General features: G+C 37.7%; 1 protein-coding gene across 4 annotated transcripts in view; it reads left to right on the forward strand.

Annotated features, from left to right (window-relative positions):
- Positions 1-16,610, forward strand: part of ACSF3 (acyl-CoA synthetase family member 3) — a 250,324-nt gene that overhangs the window by 25,739 nt on the left and 207,975 nt on the right. For 2 of the 4 annotated variants that reach the window (XM_072636361.1, XM_072636357.1), the window contains exon 2: positions 4,279-4,381. The gene's annotated coding sequence lies outside the window, so the exon portion shown is untranslated. Of the gene's footprint in view, positions 1-1,335; positions 1,431-4,278; positions 4,382-5,354; positions 5,523-16,610 lie in introns of those variants that run through there. The other 2 variants (XM_072636359.1, XM_072636362.1) reach the window with 2 other exon arrangements.

Raw genomic sequence — 16,610 nt, forward strand, 5'->3', positions numbered from 1 at the left:
CTTCTTTTAACTCTTTTTGAATCTTCATATTTCTTGCAAATAGCACACTGTTTTCTAAATCATTCTGCTATCCTCCTCTGTTTTCTGGGTAAATTTGTCCCATCAACAGTTATGATTGTTAATTGTGTATATCTCTCTTTCCTATTTGTCTTATACTTTTTCCTTTTTTCTCTGCCACCTCTTTACAAAAAAGAAGTGAGGGAGTATTATGCTTAGCACCAGTGTTCTGTGGTCCGTGCTGTCAGCCTATGCATCCATGCTTTTCTTCTCCTCCCCCAGACCATAGTCACAGGTTCTTACCCTTTCAAACTCTACTTTGTTCTCCATTCACTGTGGTGAGAATTTGTTTTGCTTATGATTAATACCTCCCTGAATTTTCCTTCCCTTTTATTCCTACTTCTCCTCTTCTTTCTCTTCCATTTTCTTAAGTATATTTCTGCACAATTTCTTTGTGTGTGTCTGTATATGTATGTGTTCTAACTTTCCTTGACAAGTTCAGATGAAAATAAGGTTCAGGTATTGCCTGTTCTTCCCACCCTTTCCTCCTTGTCTGAATAGTCTATTTCTCACATATCCCAATTATGTGATATAAGTACCTCCAATTTTCCTCCCAACTCTTGCATTTTTCCCTCACACCACAGTGCCTTGGTACCTGAATTCTTTCTTCGTTAACTGCTTGCAGTATTTTTTCATTGACCTGGGAACTCAAGAGTTTTCACTTTGGGGTTTCTTTTAGGAGATGACTGGTGAATTCTTGCTATTTTCACTCTGTCCTTTGGTTCTAGTGGATATGGACAGTTTCCTTGTATGATTTCCTGGAATATGGTGCTCAGGCTGTTTCTTTTTTCCTTGGTCATGGGTCTCAGAGAATGCAGTGATCCTTAAATTATGTCTCCTTGACTTGTTTTCCAGATCAGTTGTTTTTGAAATAAGATGCCTTACATTTTCTCCTATGTTTTCAGTCCTTTGACTTTGTTTTAATATTTCTGGTTGTCTCATGGAGTCATTAACGTCTGTGTGTTCCATTCTAATTTTCAAAGTGTCTGTTACATGGGCAAGGTTTTGTATCTATTATTTCAAAGATGATAACTCACCTTTAAGTCTTTTCTCCCAAACCGTCACTTCTTTCCTCATTCTTTCTTCTAACATTCCCATTTCATCTACAGAATAAGTTTTTAACTCTTGATTTATTTATTCTAGAAATTCTAGTTGACCTTATATCCAGGTTGTTTTTCTTGGGGGATAGGGAAGACAATAAGTATCTGCTAAGTGCTTACTGTGTTCCAGATATCGTGCTAAGCACTTTGCAAATATTATCTCATTTGATCCTTACAGATCCTAGGAAGCAAATGCTGTTGTTATCCCCATTTGACAGTTAAAGAGACTGGGGTAGACAGAGGTGGAGTGATTTGCCCAGGGGCAGATAGCTAGTAAGTATCCAAGGTTTCCTTTGAACTCAGTTCTTTCTGACTCCAGACCCAGCACTCTATCCATTGTACCACCTAACTGCCTATTAGGCTTTGTTTATAAATATTTTGCAGGTAGGCTTTTCTTCTGGGTTTGTGTCTGGGGTATCGCCAGCACCATACACACCCCTTTATGGTGGAAATCTTTGTTTATTCATATACTTCTGGTGGGAATATCTGGGTCTTGTTTAGTCCTGATTTATGTTGCTTGGGGTCCTACTACTGCTTTATCAACACAATGAATGTTGTTTTCTGTCAGAATCTCAGGGGCAACCCAGACCAGAGACTTACCAACATGTGTACCAAGTGGTCTGACCTAATCTGATCACTGTCCTGGTCAAGCTTTGTAAGCTCCTAAACCCAGCTGAGTCTGGGAGATTCTGAGCTTCTTGAGGGCAAGGGCTTTCTTTTGCCTCTTTTTGTATCCCTGTGTACAGTGCCTAGCATATAGTAAGTGCTTAATAAATGTTCATTGACTGACTGATTGAAATGCATTAGTTAGGTTTGTACCTGGTTGACTGCTGCTGACCCAAACCCCTGTCATTTAGCTGGAAGACTTTCCAGGTTCAAAATGATTAAACTACAGAATCCTTCCTGTTCTCAGCTACCTGCTCTGGTTTCTCAGCTGTAAACCTTAAATTGGAATAGACATCATTGTGAGAGGCTCTATGGTGTACTAGATTGACAGCCAGTCTCAGAGCCAGGAAGCCCTGGTTTCAAATCCTACCCCCAGCATACTCTGGCTGTGTGACCCTGGCCAAGTCATTTAGCTTTTCCATCTTTTAGGCAACTCTCTTAGAGAAGGTGCTGTCCACTATTGGTAGAAGGAGTTTCCTTATCTCTCTCCTCTTAATAATAATAGTAATGATAATGATTACAGAATTGTAAAGGACCTCAGATGACATTTGGTTTCTTAGGACAAGAATCTTATCTTCAACATTGATGACAAATGGCGATCCTGCCTTTGCTCAGACCTCCAGTGGGAGGCCACCATTACCAATTTTCATAGCTCTGGTTGACTGTTCTGTTTTGATTTCTTTTTAATTATGAACTTAATCATCAAATAAATGCAAAACTCCAATATACAAAGAAGAAAGAAAAATGTATATGAAACTGACTTTCTCCTATGTAGTTTTTTTTTTTAAGTTTATGTTAAATTTGCTACCTAAGGTAGTAACAAAATTGCCCTGAATGTTTGTGCCATGCTTTCAATAGAAGAAAGCTTTTTTTCATCTCTTTCTCTCTGTGTGTTTTTGTGTGTTAATGACGCTCTTTTCTTTGGCAGCTCTAATTAGTAGGAAGTTTTTCTTGACACCAAGCCTAAATTTGTCCTTTTCAGTTTCAATCTCTTGCTTCTCCTTCTGCTCTCTAGGGCTAGACAGACCAAGTTGAATTCCTTTCCCACTCATACTTAATAGCAATGGCACACACTTATCTAGCTATTAAAGATTTACAAACCTCTTTCTTCCTCACCACCCTGTGAGGGAGGTAGTGGAAGTGTTATTCCCATTTTACAAATATGGAAATAGTCTCTAGGAGGTAAATTGACTTGTACGTTCTCATGCATCTAGTAAGTGCTGAACCTGGAACATGAATACATCTACTTATTTTGCCTTGTTTTGTGCCTAAATTAATATCTGACACTCAAGCTCTGCTGTCAACAAGTCTGTCTTTTTTCCTATGGCACCAGATTATGTCTCTGCAGAGTAGAGTTGTCCAGGGGTATATTTGAAGGTGTGGCATTTGTTACCCTGGCACTAACATGATGTTTTTGCTTTGCTTTGTAATGATGTTTGCCTCCTATTACATTTTGTGTTCATTTTCCTAGTTTAGTATTTGCTTCATCTTACTCTGTGCAAACTCAGATCTTAGCTAACACCACAAAACTTTCAGTGTACCAGCTATGATATTTTCAAGTGATTTTTGCAGCATCCACTCATGCCAGAGGGGGAACTATGGAATTTATGTCATTTGTTCCAGTAAGTCTGGATTTGTATCTGCATTTCATGCCTTCTGGGGTTTAATTTATTCTTGAAGTCTGAATGCTATTTATGAAATGCCTGATCATTTATAATATCATCACTTTTAAGAGTTCTTTACTATCATTTAATTCCCCATCATAGCTACTTTGAAAAGTTATTTGGTGTCATCTTTTTTTTTTTTTTATGGGGAAATTTATCTAGATTTTTACTCTCAAGATTCGCTAGGAGATAAAAAGCAAGTCAGTGCTTATGGCCTATTATAGTTATAGGAAAATACAGGATTAAAAGTGGAAGGTGGTCAGTAGGTTTGCCTCTCCATTTGATTTATCAGGAAACACATAGGTCACATAGTCAGTTAATGTGCTAAGCTAGGATTAGAGCACAGATCTCTCTGAGTTGGAGGCTCATCAGATCATAGATCTGAAATTGTATAGGACTACAGAGATTTACTAACTCAAAGCTAGATGAGGAAACTGAGATTCAGGGAGAGCCCTTCCTTCCATCTCAAGATCGATGCTCACAAATGAACTGCCCCAAACAACCTAGAGTTCCAATTCCTTCCTGGCCAGTTGGCACATCATAGCTTCTGTTAACTACAGGATTAAATAATTGGGAAAATGCTTTGTTCCTTATAGTGTTGGTACTGATGCTGCCATGGGTGTGTAACACTGATATTCTTTGAAGTCTTTGAAGAGCATTGGATTGGGTCATGTTGAAGTTCCTTGTTCTAGTTCATCGGAAAGGATTCCATAGTGAAAAGATGATAATGTGATTTTTAGAGTCTCTGAGTTGTGACATTGCAGCCAACACCTGCTCTTTGTGCCTTACAGGGACAAATGGAATAATCTGATAGGATTTCACTCCACTGTACAGACCTTCTGTTGGAACAGTGAACTGTCTGCCAGGAAAACTGGGCTTTTTAGCTTGACTCTGGTAAGTAGAGTTTCTTCCAATTAACACCCCTGTTAACATCTCTCTTTCTCTTTCATCAACAAGAATCTGTCCTTGAAGCCATAACCTAGGAAGACTGTAATAGTCTCTTTTCTGTTTGTAGGCTCACTTTGTTTTCATATTTCTCTCCAGCCTGCAAAGCAAATACCAGAGGATTTGTAAGAATTTGTTAGGCGTGAGAGTGGAAAGCATGTTAAGCTATCTTGGTTCGGTTTTCACTATTATTTTCTTTCCACAAAAATATCCCATGTGTTTATTGCTTTTCTTATCTTCTTCTTTCTGAAGTCTACCCCCAGATGTTTCCTTATAATATGGAGATTTTCTTTAGTGTAAAAAAAAAAATTCAGGGGTTTTGTAGAAAGAAGCAATGCATTTTGAAACTTTATTAATGGGACAAAACAGATATGTTAATGTGACTTTTAAAAAAATTATAGTATTTTTTTCCTTCCAATACACCATTACTCTGTTAAGCCTGAGGCATAATTTGGTTCTGTGTGTCAGAATCTCACTTATTTAAATATTGGCTATTTCAGTAACTATATACTTGGTAGAGCCTGGTGAGATAATGTGACTTTAGCTGTAAGAAGTAAGAATCCTGTATAATGTTCAAAGCAGCATTGTTGAAGCTAGAAATAGGGTTTGCATAAGTGTGCTTCTGTTTTTTGCCGAAATTTTACCTCAGAAGTCTTCTGTAATGCCTTTGGGGAATGGAGTCTAAGCTGTTCATCTTCTCCCAACCTTTCAAGGAGGCTAGAAATAGCAGTTACTCCTGGTTAGGTCCACTGACTCAGAGAAATAATTCAGGAGAAGGATATAGATAAATAAAAAGCAATTTAATTTACTTTTTGGGGTGGGCAAAAGCTGTAGATTGAATTGGTTCTGTTTACTGGCTTTAAAATTAAGAACATAAAACTGTTCAACATGTACATGACAAACAATAATACCTGTATTTCAGTTCTGTGCTATGAGAAAATAAATAAGGAAAGAAAGACAAAAGTGCTGGAAAAAAATAGAGAAAAAGAAGCACAGCGAAGAGACATAAGACATCAGAGACAGCCAGAGAGCTTGAGAGAGCCTCATGTAGAGAAAGTGAGAGATGGACATAGTGAGAAGACAGGCAGAGGTGAGTTAAGGGTGAAGGTAAATTGTTTAGGTGACATCTTGTTCTTGGGCTGTAGGGAGCAGAATATGTTAACATGCATCATTGTATTTGAAATGTCTAGCTGTCTAGCATCCCCAGGCCTTTGTTTATTTAAAAAAAACTAACTTATTTTTATTGATGCTTTTTGCTTTGATATTACATTTATTTCCAAACAGATCCCTATTACCACCCCATCCAGCTAGCTGAAAAATGTACAAGAGGAAAACCCGTGAGATCAGGGCTAGATTAACTAACTCATCAACCATGTCCTACAACATATGCTGTGTTTCATACCCATCGTCCTCTGTTACTCAAGTGAAGGGGAGGAAGGTGCACTTTCTCAACTCCAGGACCAAGGCTGATCATTATAATTACCCAGTGTCAGTTTCGTACTTTCATTCTTTCTTTTGACGTTGTTGTCATTGTTTATGTTGTTTTCCTGGTTCTGCTTATTTCAGTCTGAACGATTTCATATAAGTCTTCTCATGCTTCTCTGAAGTCATGGTAGTCTCCATTTTTTATGAGCACATTATGAGCACATCCATTGTATTTATGTACTACAGCTTTGTTTATCCATTCCCCAATTGATTGAGCCCTACTTTTGTTTCCATTTCTTTGCTACCATGTAAAGTTCTTAAGTAAGTTCTATCAATATTTTAGTGTGTACATATAGGATCTGTCTTTCTGTCTTTGACCTCTATGGGGTATATGCCATGCAGTGGGATTAAACAGGTATGGATATTTTAGTTAGTTTTTTTCAAAAAGAGGAAATTTTTTATTTTCACCTCATTACTTGTAAAACAATTTTAAACATTTGTTTTTTAAAATTTTGAGTTTCAAATTCCCTCCTTCCCTCCCTCATTGAAAAGGCAAATAGTTTGACATAGGTTGTCCATGTGCAGCCATGTAAAACATTTCCATATTAATCATGTTTTGAAAGAAAGGTCAGACCCAAAGAAAAAAAACAAGAAAAATAAAGTTTAAAAAAAAAGTATGCTTCAAGTTGCGTTCAGTCTCCATCAGTTCTTCATCTGGAGGTGGATAGTATTTTTCATCATAGGTCCTTTAGAAATTATCTTGGATCATTCTGTTGCTGAGAAAAGCTAAGTCATTCACAGTTGACTGTTGTTCATCATTGTTATTACTATGTACAGTGTTTTCCTGTTTCTGCTCAGTTCACTCTGTATCAGTTTATGTAAGTCTTTCCAAGTTTTTCAGAGTATCATTTCTTATAGTATGATATTCCACCACAATCATACCATAACATGTTCAGCCATTCCGATATTGATGGGCATCCCCTCCATATCCAATTCTTTGGTACCAAAAAGGAGTTGCTATAAATATTTCTTAAATATAGGTCCTTTTCCTTTTTGTTTTTTATCTCTTTGGAATAGAGACCTAGTTGTGGTATTGTTGGGTGAAAGGATATGAATGATTTGATAGCCTTTTGAGCATACTTCCAAATTGCCCTGCAGAATGGTTAAATTAGTTCACAATTCCACCAACAATGCTGTAGTGGCCCAATTTTCCCACATCCTTTTCAACATTTGTCATTTTCGTTTTCTATCATATTAACTCATTGGCTAGGTGTTGGGTGGCAATTATTTTAATTTGCATTTTACTCATCAGTGATTTAGAGCATTTTTTCATATGACTATAGTTTTGATTTCTTTTTCTGAAAACTTCATATCCTTTGACTGTTTATTAACTGAGGAATGGTTCTTATTTTTATAAATTTGAGTCAGTTCTCTATATATTTGAGAAATGACGCTTTTATCAGAGAAACGTGATATAAAATTTTTTTCACACTTAGGATTATTGTGTATTTCTCCTGTTTATGCTACTTTCTCTCCTTTTGCTCTATCCATCCAGAAACATTTCGTTTCTGACTACCACCTCCCCCAATCTACACTCCCTTCTGTCAACCCTCCCACTCCTTTTCTTTTATCTCCTCCTCTCCCACTTTCCTGTATGATAAGATAGATTTTTATACCCAACTGAGTGTCTTAGTCAGGGCTGCACAAAGGCCTGCTTGGGGCCTGCCAGAGGATTTCAGACAGCCTGCAAAAAATGTAGAGGATGTAAAAGAAACTAAAAATGTAACAGGTGCTTTATACATGCCCCATTTAACCCACTTTCCACTAGTCACTATTGTGTCCATCGTGTAACTTGGTGGGTATGTTGCCAACTGCACACTCTCTCCTGTTTGTCATGTGACCCACAACTACCAACCATCATCAGTCTCTCTTTAGTTCAAGAGGAGCAAGAGTTGCATCTTTTCACTATATTTTCAGTTGTTACTAAATGTAAACAGTAAGAAAACCTGAAAAATATATTTAAAGTTGTACCCCTTGGCAAAGTAATTTTTTTAACATTGATGTAATTTCATGATAAAAATCTTGAGTAATAAGGATAATTAATTGATATTAATTGAAATTTCCTTTTTTTAATTTAATTATTTTATTTGTTTTCAGTGTTCAACAATCACTTCCATATATCTTAGATTTTTTTCCCCTAGCTCCCCTTCATTCCCCCTCCCTCACCACTCCCTCCCTGAGATGGCATACAATCTTATATAGGTTCTACACATACATTCCTATTAAATACTTGTTACATAGAAGCATTAAAATGAATGAGAGGAACCATAAAACAAAACAAAACATAATACAGAAGAAAATGGTCTGCTTCTATCTGAGATCCAATTCCATAGCTCTTTCTCTGGATGTGAAAGGTGTTTTGCCTCAAGAATCCATTGGAAATTTTTTAAGTCCTTGCATTGAAATGAAGTACTAAGTCTACCAGAAAAATTCCTCACACACTATGGTTGTTGCTGTGTACAAAATTCACCTGGTTCTGCTCCTTTCACTCAGCATCAGTTCATATAAATCTTTCCAGGCTTCTCTGAAGTCTTCCTGTTCATCATTTCTCATAGCACAATAGTATTCCATTACATTCATATACTGCAATTTGTTCAGCCATTCCCCAAATGATGGTCATCCCCTTGATTTCCAGTTTTTGACCACCACAAAGAGAGCTGCTATAAATATTTTTGTATGTGTGGGATCCTTTCCTATTTCTGTGATCTCTTTGGAATAGAGTTCCAAAAGCAATATTGCTAGGTCAGAGGGTATGCACATTTTTGTAGCCTTTTGGGCATAGTTCTAAATTGCTCTCCAGAATGGTTGGATCAGCTCACAGCTCCATGAATAATGAATTAGTGCTCCAACTCTCCCACATCTTCTCCAACATTTATCTTCTTCCTGTTTTGTCACGTTAGCCAATCTGATAGGTATGATGTGGTACCTCAGAGTTGTTTTGATTTGCATCTCTCTAATCAATAGTGATTTAAACATTTTTTCATATGATTATAGATAGCTTTAATTTCTTTCTCTGAAACCTCCCTGTTCATATTCTTTGACCATTTATCAATTGAGGAATGACTTGTATTCTTGTACATTTGACTCAGTTCTCCATGTATTTTAGAAATTACGCTTTTATCACAGACACTACTTGCAAAAATTCTTTCCGTTTTCTGCTTTCCTCCTAATCTTGGTTGCATTGAGTTTGTTTGTGCAAAAACTTTTCAATTTAATGTAATCAAAATTATCCATTTTGCACTTCATAATGTTCACTATCTCTTGTTTTGTCAAAAATTTCTCCATTCTCCATAAATCTGACAAATACATTATTCCTTGCTCCCCTAATTTGTTTATAGTATCAATCTTTATACCTAGGTCATGTATCCATTTGGACTTTATTCTTGTGTATGATGTCAGGCATTGGTCTATGCCCAGTTTCTACCACTCTGCTATCCAGTTTTCCCAGCAATTTTTGTCACATAGTAACTTGTCATCCCAGAAGTTGGGGTCCTTGGGTTTATCAAAGAGTAGATTGCTATATTCATTGACTACTATGTCTTGAGTACCTAACCTATTCCACTGATCTACCCCTATGTTTCTTAGCAGTACCAAGTGGCTTTGAGAATTGCTGCTTTATAATACAATTTGAGATCTGGTAGGGCTAGGCCACCTTCCCTAGCATTTCTTTTCGTTAGTTGTCTTGATATTCTGGACCTTTTTTTCTTCCAGATGAATTTTGATATTATTTTTTCCAGCTCTAGAAAATAATTATCTGGTAGTTTGATTGGTATGGCACTGAATAAGTAAATTAATTTAGGTTGAATGATCACTTTTATTATATTAACTCGGCCTACCCACGAGCAACTGATGTTTTTCCTTTTATTTAGATCTGACTTTATTTGTGTGAAAAGTGTTTTGTAATTGTTCATATAGTCCCTGGGTTGATTTTGGCAGGTAGACTCCCAGATATTTTATAGTGTCTACTGTAACTTTAAATGAGATTTCTCTTTCTATCTCTTGCTGTTGGGCTTTGTTAGTGATATATAGAAATGCAGGTGATTTATCTGGGTTTATTTTGTTACCTGCAACTTTGCCAGAGTTGTTTATTATTTCAAGTAGTTTTTTACTTGATTCTCTGGGATTCTCCGAGTATATCATCATATCATCTGCAAAGAGTGATAGCTTAGTTTCTTCTTTGCCTGTTCTAATTTCTTCAATTTATTTTTCTTCTCTTATTGCTACGACTAGCATTTCTAATACCATATTGAATAACAGTGCTGATAATAGACATACTTGTTTCACCCCTGATCTTATTGGAAATGCATCTAACTTATCCCCATTGCATACAGTGCTTGCTGATGTTAGATACTTTAGGCATCTTTAGATGCTTTAGGTAGATACTGCTTATTATTTTATGGAAAGTGCCATTTATTCCTATGCTTTCCAGTGTTTTCAATAGGAATGGGTATTGTATTTTGTCAAAAGTTTTCTCTGCATCTGTTGAGAGAATCATGTGGTTTCTGTTAGTTTTGTCGTTGATATGATCAATAATGCTAATAATTTTCCTAACATTGAACCAGCCCTGCATTCCTGGTATAAATCCTACCTGATTATGATGTATTATTCTTGGGATAAGTTGCTGTATTCTTTTTGCTAATATCTCATTTAAAATTTTTGCATCTCTATTCATTAGAAAAATTGGTCTATAATTTTCTTTCTCTGTTTTGGCTCTTCCTGGTTTAGGTATCAGAACTATATTTGTATCATAAAAAGAATTTGGTAGGACTCTTTCTTTGGTGATTTTCCCAAATGGTCTAAATAGTATTGAAATTAACTGTTCTTTAAATGTTTGATTGATTTCACTTGTAAATTCATTTGACCCTGGAGATTTTTTCCTAGGGAATTCATTGATGGCTTGTTCAATTTCTTTTTCTGAGATGGATTATTTAAGTATTCAACTTCCTCTTCTGTTATTCTGGGCAATTTATGTTTTTTAAAATATTCATCCATCTCATTTAGATTGTTGAATTTATGGGCAAACAGTTGGGCACAGTAATTTCTAATTATTGTTTTGATTTCCTCCTCATTGGAGGTTAGTTCACCCTTTTCATTTTTGAAATTGGTAATTGGTAATTTGGTTTTTTCTTTTTTTTATTCAAATTGACCAAAAGTTTATCAATTTTATTGGTTTTTTTTTCATCAAACCAACTCTTAGTTTTATTTATTAGTTCAATAGTTTTTTGATTTCAGTTTTATTAATCTCTCCTTTGATTTTCGTTATTTCTAGTTTTCCTTGATAATTTCATGAAGGATGATGTCTAGGCTCTTTTTTTGATCATGGCTTTCAGGTAGTCCCATAATTTTTAAATTGTCTCTCCTGGATCTATTTTTCAGGTCAGTTGTTTTTCCAATGAGATATTTCACATTATCTTCCATTTTTTCATTCTTTTGGTTTTGTTTTATGATTTCTTGATTTCTCATAAAGTCATTAGCCTCCATCTGTTCCATTCTAATTTTTAAAGAGCTGTTTTCTTCAGTGAGCTTTTGAACCTCCTTTTCCATTTGGCTAATTCTGCTTTTGGAAGCATTCTTCTCCTCCTTGGCTTTTTGAACCTCTTTTGCCAATTGAGTTAGCTTATTTTTCAGGGTGTTATTTTCTTCAGCATTTTTTTGGGTCTCTTTTAGCAGGGTGTTAACTTGTTTTTCATGCTTTGCTTGCATGTCTCTCATTTCTCTTCCCAGTTTTTCCTCCACCTCTCTAACTTGATTTTCAAAATCCTTTTTGAGCTCTTCCATGGCCTGAGCCCATTGAATATTTATTTTGGATGTTTGGGATACAGAAGCCTTGACTTCTCTGTCTTTCCCTGATGGTAAACATTGTTCTTCCTCACCTGAAAGGATGGGAGGAAATATCTGTTCACCAGGAAAGTAACCTTCTATGGTCTTATTTTTTTCCCCCTTTTCTGGGCATTTTCCCAGCCAGTTACTTGAGTTCTGAGTTTCCTCTCCACCCCTGCCTCACCTCCAGATCTGCCCAGTTAGTGCTTGGGGTCTGAGATTCAAATGCTGCTTCCCAGCCTCAGGGCTTTGGGTGGGGGCAGGGCTGCTATTCAGTGTGATATTAAGTTCAGGTGCTCAGGTTGGGGCAGGGCCGCCACACAGGGCTCAGTTCCCTCAGGGGGTTTATGCAGAGTCCTTCAACAGTGGATCCTGGCTCCTGCCTGCTTTGGGAGCCCTTGTATGCTGCTGCCTCCGCTGCTGCCTCGCGAGGGGGCCTGAGTTATGGGGGCACCCCACTCCCCTCTTGGCAGGTTGAAAAGACCCTCTCACTGACCTTTGGTGCTTGTGGGTGGAGCGTCCTGCGCTGCCTCTGGAGATTCTGTCCCTGAAGCCTGCTCGGATCTGCTCCTCTCAGTGCCGTGGGGCCAAGGCAGGGCTGGGCTCTGCTCCGGGTCCAGGTGCGCAACGGACCTTTGGTGTCAGTTTTTCAGGTCTCTCTGGAACAGAAGTATCCTCCACTCCCTTGTTCTGTGGCTTCTGCTGCTCCAGAATTTGTTGGTAGTTCTTCTTTACAGGTATTTTATGGACTGTGGGTTAGGAGCTAGCATATGTGTATCTTTCTTCTCCGCCATCTTGGCTCCTGTACCGGTTTTCAGTATTTCTAATATGGTATTCGCTTGGGGATTTTCAATTTGTTCTTTTTCTAACTTTTTCAGCTGCATGCCCAATTCATTGATATACTCTTTCTCTATTTTATTCATGTATTCATTCAAAGATATAAAACTTCCCCTGAGAACTGCTTTTGCAGCATCCCATAAGATTTGGTAGGTTGTCTTATTGTTGTCATTCTCTTGAATGAAATTGTTGATTGTTTCTATAATTTGATGTTTAAACCATTCATTCTTTAGGATTAGATTGTTTAGTTTCCAATTAATTTTTGGTTTATATTTCCATGCCCTTTGCTTAATTTTTATTGCATTATGATCTGAGAAGGATGCATTGACTAGCTCTGCTTTTCTGCACTGGATTGTGAGATTTTTATGGCCTAGTACATGGTCAGTTTTTGTATATGTGCCATGTACTGCTGAATAAAAGGTATAGTCCTTTCTATCCCCATTCAGTTTTTTCCAAAGATCTGTCATATCTACCTTATCCAGAGTTTTATTTACCTCCTTAACTTCTTTATGGTTCACTTTGAGGTTAGATTTATCAAGTTCAGAGAGAGGGGAGGTTGAGATTTTGTATAGTTTTGCTGTCTATTTCTTCCTGTAACTCCCTTAACTTCTCCTCTAAGAATCTGGATGCTATACTACTGGGAGTATATATGTTTAGTAATGAAATTGCTTCAATTGTCTATGGTGGTTTTTAGCAGGATATAATTTCCTTACTTATCTCTTTTGATTATATCTGCTTCTGCTTCTGCTTTGTCTGATATTAGGATTGCTACTCCTGCTTTTTTTTTTTATGTCAGTTGAAGCACAATATATTCTGCTCCATCCTTTTACCTTTACCCTGTGTGCATGCCCCTGTTTCAGATGTGTTTCTTGTAAACAGCACATTGTTGGATTTTAGTTTTTAATCCATTCTGCTATCCATCTCCATTTTATGGGAGAGTTCATCCCATTCCCATTCACAGTTATGATTACTATCTGTGTCTTTCCCTCCATCCCCTTTTCCCCCATTTATGCTTTTAGTTCTCCCTTCCCCTCCACAATAGAGTTTTAATTTTTGACCACTGCCTCCCTCAGCCTTCCCTCCCTTTTTTCAGCCCCCCTCCCTTTTAATTCTCTTTTTCCTTACTATTCTTCCCTACTTTTTAGCCTCTCCTCTCTTTTCTTTCCCCCTTGCCCTCCTACTGCCTACAGAGCTACTTGTATTCCTATACTTAACTGAGTTTGTTGTTTCCTCCCTGAACCCAATCAGATGAGAGTAACTCTCAAACAATGCTCATCTCCCTCCCCTTTTCCCTCTACTGTAATATATTTTTGTGCCTCTTCCTGTGATGTAATTTACCTTTTTCTGACACCTCCTTTCATATCTCCCATTACAATCCCTTTGCACTCTTAAATCACATTTTTATCCTGACATCATTTACTTTATTCCACTCCCTCTATCTATATATAATCCTTTTCTGTATCATAATAAATATACAATTCGCAAGATTAACAATTATCATCTTCCCTTATAAGGATATAAACAATTTGCCCATATTGAATAACAAGTTTTTTTCCCCTGCTTACCTCTTTATGCCTCTCTTGAGACCTGCGTTTGAAGATTGAATTTTCTCTTGAGCTCTGGCCTTTTCATCAGGAAGGTCTGGAAATCCCTTATTTCATTGAATGTCCCTCTCCCTGCCTGAAATATTATGCTCAACTTTGCTGGGTAATTGATTCTTGGTTGTAGTTCCAGCTCCTTTGCCTTATGGGATATGTTATTCCAGTCCCTCTGATCTTTTAATGTAGAAGCTACAAGGTCCTGTGTGATCCTGACTGTAGCTCCTTGATATTTGAATTGTTTCTTTTTGGCTGTCTGCAGTATTTTCTCCTTCACTTGATGGTTCTGGAATTTGGCAATGATATTCCTTGGTGTTTTTGGTTTGGGATCCCTTTCAGGAGGAGAATAGTGGATTCTTTCGATGACTGTTTTGCCCTAAGGATCTAAGGATTCTGGGCAATTTTCCTTTTTGTTTTCTTAGAAGATATTGTCTAGGCTCTAATTTTATCATGGCTTTCTGGTAGACCAATAATCCTTAGATTTTCTCTCCTGGATCTGTTTTCTAGGTCAGTTGTTTTTCCAATTAGATATTTTACATTTTCTTCTATCTTTTCGTTCTTTAGATTCTGTTTGACTGATTCTTGATGTCTCATAGAGTTATTAACTTCTACTTACCTGATTCTAATTTTTATCAAATTGTTTTCTTCCTTAACTTTTGCATTTCCTTTTCCATCTGTACAGTTGTCCCTTTTAGGGAGTTATTTTCTCCAGTTAAGTTCTGTACTTCCTTTTCCATTTGTCCAGTTTTCCTTTTAAATTCTTCTGTGATTTCTTCTTTCATATTTTTAAAATCATTAGTCAGTTTTTCTTCTGTTTCTCTAATTTGGCTTTTAAAATCCTTCCTGAGCTCTTCCAAGAATGCTCTTTGTGCTTCAAATCAGTTCATATTCCTTTCTGAAGTTTCAGATGGGAGTGCAGTCTCATTGCTGACCTCTCTGGTATTCATGTTTTTGTCCTTGTCCCCACAGAAAGATTCTGTGATCTTTTCTTTTCTGCTTTGTTTCTTACACATGATGATTACCCTTTTCCTGGCTTTTAAAGTAGATCTCTGCATCTGGGGCACAAGGACCTCTGTCCCACAGTTCTGAGGCCTAAAACTTGGGACTGTGTGTTGAGGCCTCTGGTTCTTTCAGCTAGAAGCTAAAATGGTGCAGCTTACCTAGTGCTGAGCTGTCTGATGTTGGAAAGCAGAGGCCAGGTGAAGTCTTTTTGGGTTTCCCTAGAATTACCCTGGAGCTAGCTGCATTAAGTGTGGGGGAGGGGTGGTGTGACCACAGGAGGTCTTCTCTGCTGAGCTAGTGCATAGGCAAGCTCATCAGTTGGTGATCCTCTGTGCTAGTACCTTCCCAATTCCCCTGGTATACTGAGGCGTGCCTGGGTCCTGGTATTGGCGATTGCAGGCTTCACCCCCCATGGGGCTCAGGATCTTCTTCCGATTTGCTGAGATGGGGCTGTCTGGGGCAGCTCTGGTCCTGCATTGGTTTCTTTCAGCCACAGCAAGAGGGACCTTCCTAGTCTCATGAGCTAAGCGACTATTGACCCCTTCTGCTGCTCCCACTGTTCCAGGATTTTTCCTGTGGAGATATTATCTGGGCTCTTCAAGGTCAGCAAGAGGAAGGAGATAGCAATTACCCATCACTCTGTCATTTGGCTCCCAGAAGCCTCCATTCCAATCTTTTAAGGAATTATTTTCTTTAGCGAGCTTTTGTATCATTTCTTCCCTTTGGCCAATTCTACTTTTTAAGGAGTTCTTTTCTTTAGTAAAAGTTTGGTATTTCTGTTTTAAAACAGGAATTCTGTTTACAAACTTGCATGTTCAACCTTCAAGTCACCAGGCATTTATTAAGTGCTCGCTGCTGCTAGGCAATATGCCAAGTGCTGGGAATACAAAAACAAGCCAAAAGAAAGACAGTCTCTCCCTTCAAGGAACTTAGCATTCTAATGGGGGAAGACAGCACCTCAAAGGGAGCTGAGCAGGGAGAGGAGTGATTAGATGAAGGTACCAGTTGACAATGACTGGGAGAGTCAAGAGGACAGTCACAAGCATGTGACTATCCTGGGCCTCCTTCTTAAAGTGGAGAGTCAGGGAGGAACCACTCAGGCAGAGGGAGAGGGAGGGTCCTTCCAGTATGGGAAGCCCAGGGATGGAGTGAGCTTCCCAAGAGCCTTGTTAGAGAAAGCCCAGAAGAAAATTTGACCTGAAGGTGTCCTTACCTGTTTTTCCCTCTCTTCCTCCCTGTCATTACTGACTATTTGGTGGGATTTTGAAGGTCTGGCATATGTATAAAGGAGTCATTTAGATTTTTAGAAATTTAGTTTGGAACTTGAGAGATCTAAGTCAACTTATTCCTTTAATCTGTCCAATTTCTTTCCTCTTCTAGGTTGTTTGTCCTCTCTTTGTTCAGTTTTGCATCATGATAAGAATTAGCCTCAAACT

This window comes from Notamacropus eugenii, chromosome 1 (assembly GCF_028372415.1).
Source record: "Notamacropus eugenii isolate mMacEug1 chromosome 1, mMacEug1.pri_v2, whole genome shotgun sequence".
NCBI lineage: Eukaryota > Metazoa > Chordata > Mammalia > Diprotodontia > Macropodidae > Notamacropus > Notamacropus eugenii.